This window comes from Prionailurus viverrinus, chromosome D1 (genome assembly GCF_022837055.1).
Source record: "Prionailurus viverrinus isolate Anna chromosome D1, UM_Priviv_1.0, whole genome shotgun sequence".
In the NCBI taxonomy this organism is placed as follows: Eukaryota; Metazoa; Chordata; class Mammalia; order Carnivora; family Felidae; genus Prionailurus; species Prionailurus viverrinus.
Window position 1 is genome coordinate 14992939 of NC_062570.1, and position 12715 is coordinate 15005653.

Consider the following 12715-nt stretch of genomic DNA (forward strand, 5'->3'; position numbering starts at 1 on the left):
AGGCAAGATTTCAAAAGGAACATGGAAGGGAATGGAACACAATGGAAACTACTCCAAACGGGATAAGAAAAGAAAACGCAATTCGTATTACAGGAATCACCACTAGCCCAGATAAGCCACGAAGTGCATTCTAGGGCACAGTGGAAGAGAAGGTAGAAAAGGTAACAGGAGTTACCATAGAGCATCCTGGATGTCAAACTACAGTTTGGAAGTTACCGGGCATACAACGAGAGACTCTTGGAGGATTTTTCATAATGCATGAGAAAAATACAAGTAGGGCTTTTGCCAGATTAAAATGGCAGCAGTGGAGAGGACAGACTGGAGGGAAGAGCCCAAAGGCAGAAAGATCAGTTACCGTTACAAAAGCCCAGGCATGGCAAGGTACTAGGGGTTGGCAGTGGAACCAGACCATATGGAGCTTAACGACTTGATGCTCTGGACTTGTCCATAAAGATTCATCTGTGGGGGCACCTGGGCGGCTCAGTCGGTTAAACGTCTGACTTCAGCTCAGGTCATGATCTCACAGTTTGAGAGTTCAAGCCCCACACTGGGCTCTCTGCTGTCAGGGCAGAGCCCACTTCAGTTCCTCTGTCTCCCTCTCTCTCCGCCCCTCAGATGCTCTCACAAGCACTCTTTCTCAAAATAATGAACATTTAAAAAAAAAAAAGAAGACCTGGGGCACGTGGGTGGCTCAGTCGGTTAAGCATCCAACTTCAGCTCAGGTCATGATCTCACGGTTCACGAGTTCGAGCCCCATGTCGGGCTCTGTGCTGACAGCAAGGAGCCTGCTTTGGATTCTGTGTCTCCTTCTCTCTCTGCCCCTTCCTCACTCATGCTCTGTCTCTCTCTCTCTCTCTCTCTCTCTCTCTCTCTCTCTCAAAAATAAGTAAACATTTAAGAAAAAATTTAATAAAAGATTCCATATCTGGCATTCATTGAGATCATGCTTACAATAAAAAAATCTTTCTCTGAATCACTAAAAGGGAAAAGTTTTAACATTTCATTCTTCAGCAGGTTTATAAGAATAAAGAAACAGCTCTACCCATAACCAAAAACACAAAACAAAACAAAACAAAACAAATCAGGTCTGATAGCAAGTGGACTTTCTAACCTTGGACTGTGTCCCTTTAAGCAAATGACATTAGAGGCCCTCTTCTACTTGGGGAGAAACTTCCTTCAATGACAGCACGCTATCAGCTGCATTCTGCCCACTTTCAGTGGGAAGCTTCGCTGTAATAGTAAATTTCTGGTTGAAGAGCCCAGTGAGGTTCTATACTAACAGTTTTGTGTCTCTAATGCCATAGTTTCAGAGAGCAATCACTTCCAGAGATGTGAGGTACTGACTGCTGAAATCCAGGAGGATCCAGGGTTTTATTATCGGCTGAGCAAACAGCACAACTGATTGAGTGTTTACTGAGGGCCCGCTGCGGACTGGATACTGATGACCCAGATGATTGCAACAGTCCTGCCTTCAAAGAAGCAACAGTCGGGGCGCCTGGGTGGCGCAGTCGGTTAAGCGTCCGACTTCAGCCAGGTCATGATCTCGCGGTCCGTGAGTTCGAGCCCCGCATCGGGCTCTGGGCTGATGGCTCAGAGCCTGGAGCCTGTTTCCGATTCTGTGTCTCCCTCTCTCTCTGCCCCTCCCCCGTTCATGCTCTGTCTCTCTCTGTCCCAAAAATAAATAAACGTTTAAAAAAAAAAATTAAAAAAAAAAAAAAAAAAAAAAGAAGCAACAGTCTACTGGGAAACATACATAAAAAAGTCAATGTAATACAGAGCAGTTAATGCCATTACAGAGGCATGGAAGCAACGCTTTGGTGATGATGATAATAATAATAACAGCCAATATTTATGAAGTACTTAGTATGTACAGGCCCTATTCAGAGCATTTTTCCTATATTAATTCACTATCCTCACAAGACTAATATTATCCATTTTTTACAGATTGGAAAACTGAAGCACAGATAGGCTGAACAACTGCATGTCAGTTCTCTGCAGCCACATTATTAACCAAGCCAGTCTGGCTCCTGTAACTCAGGGATCAAACTACCCACCCCACTATACTGCTTCCTGATGAAGGACTAATTGCTGTTGCCTGGAAGGGCAGTTCAGACAAGAGAGAGCAGAAGACAGGAGACGGCACCTTTGAGACCCACCACTGAAGGGCAACCAAGCATCCACCAGACGGACAAGGCGTTTGGGGGAGAGGGTTGTTTATTTGCAGGAAGTGGCTGGGGAGACAGCACTCTGAGCACCAAGAGTGAAGGAGGAGCCATAACAGGAGGGGCCAGGCATACGATTCTAGAGTATATGGGGCAGTCGAAGAATAGTCAGAAGCATAATCTTCTCCTGGAGGACGCCTGGGTTCCAGGATCAAGTGATGAGGCCGTAAAAGACTGAGGTGTTATGGGCCTTGCAGGCTTTCTATCTCAGGTAAGAGGGGCCTGTCTGAGGCCTTTACCACTGAGTGGTGTGAGCAGATCTGCGTTCGATAAAGATAAATCTGGATGAAAGGTGGAAGGTGGCCCAGAGGCCAGGAGACCAATTAGGAGGTTACACAATAACTCTGTCAAGAAACGATAAGGAGCGGATGAATGTGAGCAGATGCCTCTGAAGAGGACTCAACAGTACTTGGTGACTAACGGCCTGTGGCGGACCAAGAAGAGAAGGCAAAGCGGAGGCTCTCGTTCTGAGCGAAAGGAAGACTGAATTTTAAGAGGAAGAATAATAACATGGATGATAACAGTAATAATGGCTCCAGTATTTCTTTTTGGTTTGTTTGTTTGTTTTTCAAGTAAACTCCAGCCCCGAAGTGGGGCTCGAACTCGTGACCCCAAGATCAAGAGTCTCCTGCTCTACCAAGTTAGCCAGCCAGGTGAACCTCCCTAACACTTCTGAAGCTATTATCATGTACCAGCGCTTTGCTAAACATTTGTACAAGAACGAGCTCAGTCAGTGTGAATAAGGTGCGTTCTTTCAAAAATGGAGAAACTGAGACTGGAAGAAAGTAAGTGATCTTTTTGAGGCCACAGTCACTAAGCACTGAAGCCAGACAAAGATGTGCACTCAGAGTTTAAAGCATCTGGAGAAGTATCCAATGGTGGACCTCTAGCAGGCCACCAAATACGTGGACTTGAGGAAAGGGGGAGGGCTAGAGGTAGAGTTACAATGGCAACACGACTACACTACTATCATTACTCCTATTGCTATTATTTATTAAGCCCTTGCTGTAAATGAGACACTGTTGGATGTTTTACATACATGGTTTCATCTAATCCACATAATCCTAAAGTGGGTCCCACTACTCTTGTTCTTACAGAAAAAGAAACCAAGAAATGAAATAAACCATTCAGGTCGCTCAGACAGAAGATAATGAACTCACACTCAAATGCAGGTCTTTGTGATTCAGAAGAGGGCAAAGAAGTGGGGCAGAAGCCAGGTAGGGAGGGTGTGCCAAGGACTGAATTCAGCATACAATCCCTTACAAACCAGGCAGAGGAGCAGAGTAGGAAAGGGGTTTAAGAAGTAATAGTTTGCCAGGGGCGCCTGGGTTGGTTAAGTGTTCAACTCTCGACTCCGGCTCAGGTCATGATCTCACAGTTCGTGAGTTTGAGCCCCGCGCCCAGCTCTGTGCCGACAGCGGGGAGCCTGCTTGGGATTCTCTCCCTCTCCACCCCCTCCCCACCCCCAGCTCATGCCCGCGAGTAAAAAACCTTTTTTTTTTTTTAATAGCAGTACACCAGTGAAGAAAAAGCAAACACAGAAAATATTCCTGTTTCAAAAACTAATAGGAAATCTGTAAGGGAATAGAGTAGTTAGTGTCAAATGAGACACAGAACTCAGAAGTCGAGTTTAAGCTGGGTTATAGAATTAGCGACAAGGCACTGAAAACCCTTCCCAGAGCAGTTACGGGAAAGCTCTGGGCCGGCCCTAAGCTTGCAGTAGGCACAGAGGAAAAAGAGATGACGTAGAAGCTTAGTGGTAAAAGAGAGGTTCTGATAATAAAAGTAATAATGCCTCTAATATTTCTTAAGCTATTATTACATAGCAGCGCTATGCTAAATACTTTTACAAGAACGATCTCATTTAATGGTAATAAGATCAGTCGCCTTTTTCTCTAGGCCTGTGGGTCACACACTGTCCCATATTTTCTTTTTTCTTATTTTTTTTTTAACTACGCTTTAAAAACATAATAAGCGTGTTAGCTGAGTTACACAGAAAACGGGCCGCAGGACAGGCTTGAGCAGCTGGCAGTAGTTTCCTGACTCCTTCTCAGGGGGTGGTGGTTAGCACCGAAGACTCTGCAGTCAGACTGACCGCATCACTATGCAGCCCTCACTCTCCGGGTGACCTTGGGCAGGTCCCTTAGCTTCTCTGTGTCTCAGTGTCCTTACCTGTGAAATGGGGATAACCACAGGAGCTATGTCTGAGGGTGTCACAAGGAGAAGTAAATCCAAATCAAGCACTCCGTTGCTAAGAAAAGTCTTATTGATGTGAAGGACTTGCTGGAGGATGGGCAGACAGGAGAGAGCCAAGAGAGAAGGGGGGATATCAAATGGAAAAGGACTAATCAATTTTGTTCAAGTCCCACAGAAGAAGCGGAGGGACAGGATCAGGACACTACAGGTGAGCGCACAGAGAACAGAACAGGCTCCGTATCCTAACCGCAGCTGAAAGGATAAACTGGTTCAGGGAATACCCTGCCAACTGTCACGTGTGCACGTCTTCGGATCCCTTCTCTTCTCCTTTTCTAAAACTTGGCTGTGCATATAATATCCACCCGAGCAAGGATGAAGCTACGAATGCAAGTGTTCCCCTACAGCAGTGCTGGTAAAAGGAAAAAATGAAGTAACAGTCCGTCGGTGGCCAAAAGGTGCACATCTGCATACCTGTGACCTGTCGAATGTGGTCATTTGGAAGAAAGAGATAAATATGCTCATGTAGAAAGGTTTCTCTAGTTTCCTAAGTTTTCTTCTTTTATTTTCAGATCATTGGAGAGTCGCCTGCAAGCATAAAAAGGAATGCAGAGAGATCCCACGTACCCTCTCCCTGGTTGCCCTCAATGGTGACTGCTTGCAAAACTACGGTTCAATACTGCAAGTTAATTTTTAATATAAAAACAAACATAGACTAATGTGCATATTACACGCACTCCCTTTTGTGTATTTTAAGTGACCATACAGTTTGTGCATGTTCAAGAAAAGATAATCATTTCACCACCTCTGGAAAGTGAGAAAGGTGCGAGAGGGAAAAAAGGCAGCGCACTTTATGGACATTTACAATCGTTCTTAATTACAAAGTGCAAATATTACTTTCAGGACACAGGAAGTAAACAGGTGGCGGGATTCAATTTTGAAATAAGTGGGAGCACCTATTCTTTCGATCCAGGGGGTTTGGTGCGTGGAAGGAGAAGGGACGAAAACTGAAGACGCTCGCACCAAAGCCTCTATTTACTCAAGTCAGCGGAAAGTCAGGGGGATTCGTTCTGTCACAGACTGCTCACTGCCGGGCTCTGTTCTAGGCACTGGAAAATCAAAATTTAACCAGACAGGGGCAGTCTCTGAACTCAGGAACTGAGAGGCCACTGAGAAAGGTGGACATTAACCAAAATGACACAATCATAATAATCATTACAGTACAGCACAGTTTAGAACACGGGCTCCGAGGCCTGACTGCCCACGTGCAAATCCCAGCTCCACTGCCAAACAGTCACGTGACTTTGGACAAGTGACGTAACGCTCTGCACTTCAGTTTCCTCACCTATAAAATGGGGACAATCATAGGTCCTGTTTATTTACCCATCTAACCCATAGGGTTGCTATGAAGACTTAAAAAAAAAAAAGTCTGTATATATAAAGTGCCTAAAACAGTTCCCGGCACACAATAAGCATCATGTGTTTGCTATTATCATTGTGGTTAGTCTCATCACTATTATTTCAGGGGGAGTCCATGCCTATCTTCAGGCAAATGGAAGGTCAGGAAAAGCTTCCTTGAGGAAGCAACATAAAAATGAATTTCCAAAGATGAATAGGAGTGAAACAGCACAAGAGAAAAACTCTCTGGCACAGGGAAAAACATACACAAAGACCCTATGCTAAGAAGGAGTCTGGCACGTGAAGAATTTGACAAAAGGCCAATGAAGCTGGGAGCTGGGGCTCAGAGAGGAGAGAGGTGAGAGGCTGGACAACCAGAAAGGGCATGTTAAACTTAGGAATTTTATCTTTATCTGAATAACAGAAGGTATTATAAAAGAAATTTGTTGGTTTTTCTTTTCTTCTCTTTTCTTTTTTCTTTTAAGATCACTTTACTGGACTATGGGGTCGTCTGTGATAGAGGGAGGTGAACATGAGCTTACCAAAAATGGGTAAAGATTTAGAAAGAACAGTCATTCTGGTGAAAGAGAAAAGAAATCAACTACAGACAAGAAAACTACTAAAGAGAATCACAAACACAGATGAGGGTAGAAGTCATGAATTAGCAGTAGAACAAATAAACACGATTCAATCATTTCTTGAGGCCCTAAAGCAGGAACCCAGAAAACGGGCAGTATTGTTAATCCACAGCTGGAGATGTGCGTGGCAGATGGGAGAGAAGAACAAAGGTGCAGGACTGAGGATACTTCTGACTCACTGAAAGTGACCAACTGTGTCCACGTGAACAAAAGGGATGCCAGGAAGAATGTCACGAATTTGGAGACCGGCAGGATTTAAGGGGCTGGAGGCCTCAGTGAAATCAGAGAATCGAGTTTAGCAAACGGCAGAACTAAAAAGACAGGAAATTGTGTCCAGAGAGCAAAATTTCCAAATATGTGATTTCAGAGGTGGAAGTCTGACCTGCTGCAGGAATAGATTGCTACAGACAAGCAGAGGAACAGGTAGCCACAAAGATCAAGCCAGAACGAGATTAGAATGTTGGACAAGCAATCAACGTAAACATTAAAGAGACAAGAGACCATGGAAGGAGTAAAAGTAAACTACTTACAAAGATTAGGAATTAAATATTCAGTTACGTTCTTAAAAACAATACCATAAGGAATGTGTTTTTAAGTATCCACAATAAAACAGGGATGCCTTGCTAACTTCATCTATTCATTTAGCCTCATCTATTCATTTAGCCAGAAAATTTTCAAAGATTCCCCGAAAACCATTCCCGAAAAAAAGCTCTCAGAAAGACAAAAAGGGAAGGAAACTTTCTCAACTTGATGATTATGTGTCACAACTCAAGGGCAAGCATCAATAATGGTAAAAACTAAAGACACACACAACCCAAAACCTGGGAGAAAATCTTTACAAAACATCCATCTGACTTAAGGACAGGTATCCACAATACACTAAGAATTCTTAAAATGCAACAACAAAAAAACAAACAACAGAAGGCAATTAAAAAATGGGCAAAAGATCTGAACCTCACCAAAGAAGATACACACAAATAGCAAATGAGCATATGAAAAGATGCCCACCTCTTCTGTCACTGGGGAACTGCAAATTAAAAAAATGAAATACGGGTATATCCCTATTAGCACGGCAAAAATCCAAAACAATGAAAACACCGAACGCTGGCAAGGACATATGGCAACAGGAACTCTCATTCATCGCTGGTGAGAATGCAAAACCGTACAACCACTTTGGAAAACCACTTTGGTGGTTTGTTACACAACTAAGCATCTACTCTTACCATATGATCCAATAATCACGCTCTTTATATTTACCCGAATGAGTTGAAAACTTAGGTCTACAGGAAAACCCACACGTGAATGTTCAGAGTAGCTTTATTTACATTTGCCAAAACTTGGAAGCAACTAAGATGTCCTCCAGTAGGTAAATGGATAAACTAGGGTACATCCAGATAATAGGATAATATCCAGTGATAAAAAGGACAGAACTACCAAGTCTGCATTTTTTTTGACATCTTCTTTTTTTCAGTTTTTATTGAAGTTCCAGTCAACATACAGTGTAATATTCATTTCAGGCATACACCATAGTGATCCAACAATCGCAGACAAGACCCAGGACGCATCGTGACAGCACACTCCTTAATCCCCATCACTATTTCACCCATCCTGCCCACCCACCTCCCTTCCGGTAACCAGCAATTTGTTCTCTATAGTTAAGAGTCTGTTTCTTGCTTTGCCACCCTCCCTCTTTCTTTTTCCCCTTTGTTTGTTTGTTTTGCTTCTTAAATTCCACATGAGTGAAATCGTATGGTAGTTGTCTTTCTCTGACTTATTTCACTTAGCATCATACTCTCTAGCTCCATCCATGTCATTGCAAATGGTAAGATGTCGTTCTTTTTTTATGCCTGAGTAATATTCCAGTGTGTGTGTGTGTGTGTGTGTGTGTGTGTGTGTGTGACCATCTGTGCATGTGTGTGTGCCACATCTTCTTTATCCATTTATCAGTCAATGGACACGTGGGCTGTTTGCATAATTTGACTATTGTAGATAATGCTGCAATAAACATCAGGGTGCATGTATCCCTTTGAATTGGCATTCTTCGGTAAACACCTAGTAGCGCAATTGCTTAAATATGCATTTTAATAAGATCCCTCAGGTAACTTCTATGCATATAAAATTGAGAAGCACTATATTAGGTGGTATTATTATCGTCATAACGATTCTTCAACGTTGTCACTAAAAAAAGAGCATAAACAGGGGCGCCTGGGTGGCGCAGTCGGTTAAGCGTCCGACTTCAGCCAGGTCACGATCTCACGGTCCGGGAGTTCGAGCCCCGCGTCGGGCTCTAGGCTGATGGCTCAGAGCCTGGAGCCTGTTTCCGATTCTGTGTTTCCCTCTCTCTCTGCCCCTCCCCCGTTCATGCTCTGTCTCTCTCTGTCCCCAAAAAAATAAACGTTGAAAAAAAAAATTAAAAAAAAAAAAAGAGCATAAACATTGGGAGAGTTCAAATTATTATTCGCTGATGATTATGATTAGTCTACCTTTAACAAGAGAGGGAGAATCAACTGTAAAAGGAAATTTTGAAACATTCTCTAAAGTGACAGTAACTAAAACATGCACTACACATACACAGATAAGTACTCTTTATCAAGAATATATGTTGAGAGGTGCCTGGTTAGCTCAGTCAGTGGAGCATGTGACTCTTGATCTCAGGGATGTGAGTTCAAGCCCCATGTCTGGTATAGCGATTACTTGCAAATAAAATCTTTTTAAATAAATTAAATAAATAAGAAAGGGTATACGTTAACAAGAGAATTTCAAATAAGTATATAAGTAACAAATTATTAGGACAACTGGCTACCAATTATTTTTTTTGAGAATCCAGATCCTTATCTCACATTATACTGAAAATATATTCCAAGTGGATTAAAAACCTAAATATTAAAAATAAATTTACAAAGCACTAAGAGAAAATATGGAACATATTTTTTAAATTTATTTATTTTGAGAGAGACAGAGAGAGAGTGCAAGTGGGGGAGGAGCAGAGAGAGGGGGACAGAGGGCCTAAGGCAGGCTCTACACTGGGAGCAGACAGCCCGATATGGGGCTCAAACTCACAAACCATGAGATCATGACCTGAGCTGAAAGCAGACTCTTAACTGACTGAGCCACCCAGGTGCCCCTAGAGTATTTTTAATGTTCAAATAGGATACCATAAAACTCCTAAGTATACATCTCCTGAGGATACTATAAAACCCAGAAGTCATACTGAAACTACAGTTTAAAAAAAAAAAACAAAACCTTTTAGTGCTCACCTCGGCAGCACATATACCAAAACTGAAACAATTCAGAGGATGAGCACGGCCCCTGCATGGGGGTGACACACAAATTCATGAAGCAATCTGCATTTTTTATAAAGACATGTAATAATAAATAAAATCCTTTAAATAACAAGAAAAAGCACAAAAGTTAAAAGTTAAGACAAATGCTATGAAAGAAAATACTGAGCAAAGCATTAATAACCTTATAGGACTTTTTTCTTTTTCTTTTTGTGTTTTGAGAGAGAGAGAGAGTGAGTGGTGAGGAGCAGAGGGAGAGAGAGGGAGAGAAAATCTTCAGCAGGCTCCAAGCTCAGCAAGAGCCCTACTCAGAGCTCGATCCCATGACCCTGGAATCATGATCTGAGCCGAAATCGAGCGCTGGATGCTCAAACAACTGAGCCACCCACGTGCTCCACCTTATGACTTTTCAAAGGTCTGACGCATGAAGAAGAAAATGAATAACAATCTTCCAAAAAAACTAAGAGAGGGGCATCGGTGTGGCTCGATCCGTTAACCATCTGTCTGACTCTTGATTTTGGCTCAGGCCATGATCTCACGATTCACGGGATCGAGCCCCACATCGACAACGCAGAGCCTGCTTGGGATTGCCTCTCTCCCGTGCTCTCTTACCCTCCCCACCCCCTCAAAAAATAAACATTAAAAAGAAAAAGCTAACAGAAAACTGGATGTGGGGAAATGAAATAGATTTTATAGACTCATATGTAAAAAGACTAAATTACAAAAGCTGCAATAGCACAAAATAAAATAAATCCCTAAAGGGGCGCCTGTGGCTCAGTCTGTTGAGGGCCCACTCTCGATTTCGGCTCAGGTCATGATCCCAGGGTTGTGGGATCGAGCTTCATGTTGGGCTCTGTGCTGAGTGTGGGGCCTGCCTGGGACTCTCTCTTTCCCTCTGCCCCTCTCTTGTGCACTCTCTCTCATTCAATCAATCAATCGATCAGTCAGTCAATCAATATGCTTTAAAAATAAAGTAAACCCCTAAAATCTACCTATAAATATTTGCATGTGCACAGCCAAAGATACGAAACATATGCTAAACTGATACTAGTGCTTATCTCTAAGAGTGTAAAATCAGGGGGCGCCTGGGTGGCGCAGTCGGTTAAGCGTCCGACTTCAGCCAGGTCATGATCTCGCGGTCCGGGAGTTCGAGCCCCGCGTCGGGCTCTGGGCTGATGGCTCAGAGCCTGGAGCCTGTTTCCGATTCTGTGTCTCCCTCTCTCTCTGCCCCTCCCCCGTTCATGCTCTGTCTCTCTCTGTCCCAAAAATAAATAAACATTGAAAAAAAAATTTAAAAAAAAAAAAGTGTAAAATCAGGAATGGAAAAAGCACTTTGCTTTTTTCTTTATAAATTGCTATAAACTGCACTCCAAACAAAGAACCTGCTCTTTTTTAAACTTACCTTCGTTCAATTATGAAAGGAAAAAGTAGTGAGTGATAGTCTTAGCTTAAAAGGCCAATATTTTCATAGGAATCACAAGCTTCCTGGTTTTCTCAATAAGTACTTAACTCCCTAAGCTTGTAACATTTGGAAAACATATTTTTGTTATCAAAAGTTTCCTAAGAATCCTTGAGGTAAAACTATGCCAACTTCTCCTCCCCAAATGGACCACAATGTTCAATTTCCAGTGGCCCTCTGTTCAAAGCTACGTCCAACCTAATTTCAAAAGCAAAGTGTCTAAACCAGGCAAGAAATTTAGCAACGTAACACAGAATATCGAAATGGAAACCACATGTCCAAAATACGCCTAATAGTAACAGACAGCAACTGTTTAAGGGTAACTGCAAGTAACTCCAAATTCACTTCAGTTTCAATTCTGAATCATTTCTCGGTCACCAAACCAGGAAAAAAAAAAAAATTGAGCCATTTGTCATCTCTGACTAAACACAGGCTTCAGCCCTCAAATCACTAAGGGTAGAGAAGTAAATGCCCTTGAGAAGACGGCCAGTGGAAGGGTTTTTCCAGAAAAAGTGGTTCACGTACACAGCAGGAAAATCTTGTACTGTAGGGACTCGGTTACCACCTTAATTCCCTCAACCAATTTGAAACTACTGGAAGTAAATGACTAAGAAGTAAAACATATGAGAAAAGATGAAAAAAACATTACTACACATCGAAAGCACATAAAGTGGTTCAGGTTTGCTTTTTAGTTGCCTTTGCTAAAGTTAGAATATTAAATTATTTCACTCTGGATGAATCAGAAACTAGCTTCACTGGTTTCTTACAACGGATTTAAAATTTTCAGCTGCTATAATGAACCACGACTCAGAGGGTTTTGGGGTTTTTTGTTTGTTTGTTTTTACTACTTACACTTAACAAAATGTATTATATGTGGGTCTCCCCAGTACTATTCTTCACATCACTGGACATGAATTTATTAAAGTCATAGAGTAAAACTGCCCGTCCTTGGAACAGAACACACTCCCCTTTCCCTAAAACTGTCACTCAAACACGTTTAAGCTAAAACCATCAGGAGCCGTATCTCAGAAGATCTGAATGTAACTACAATGAAACCGTAAGAGAGTGAGGGGTGGCATTCCCCACAAAGGCAAGAAGAGATTCATTATCTCCCACCACACAGGTAGCAGGCAAGGTCTCTCAGTTTCTAGAGCATCCCACTACTCAGGGCAGCATCGCTGCTCAATCGACATTCAGCTGTCCAGATACTTGCAACCAAAACAAACTGCGGCATCCAGTTTCTTTTTTTCAAAAGGTAAACGATCCCTCTGGCCTGATTTACTAATAAAGATGTGAGTAAAGAGGAAATGACCAGGAGGCACCTGGGTGGCTCAGTCAGTTAAGCGTCTGACTCTTGGTTTCGGCTCAGGTCATGATCTCGAGGTTTGTGAGTTCGAGCCCCACATTTGGGCTCTGTGCTGACAGCACGGAGCCTGCTTGGGATTCTCTGTCTCTCTCTGCCCCATTTTCTCTCCCTCTCTCTCTCTCTCTTCCTCTCTCAAAATAAATAAAGTTTAAAAAAAA

General features: G+C 42.6%; 1 protein-coding gene and 1 non-coding gene across 11 annotated transcripts in view; one reads left to right on the top strand and one right to left on the bottom strand.

Annotated features, from left to right (window-relative positions):
* Positions 1–12715, bottom strand: part of SIK3 (SIK family kinase 3) — a 277767-nt gene that overhangs the window by 205926 nt on the left and 59126 nt on the right. The gene's annotated exons all lie outside the window — the stretch shown is intronic.
* Positions 9701–9805, top strand: LOC125147242 (U6 spliceosomal RNA). Its single transcript, XR_007145080.1, has one exon. It is a non-coding gene; the product is annotated as a U6 spliceosomal RNA (small nuclear RNA).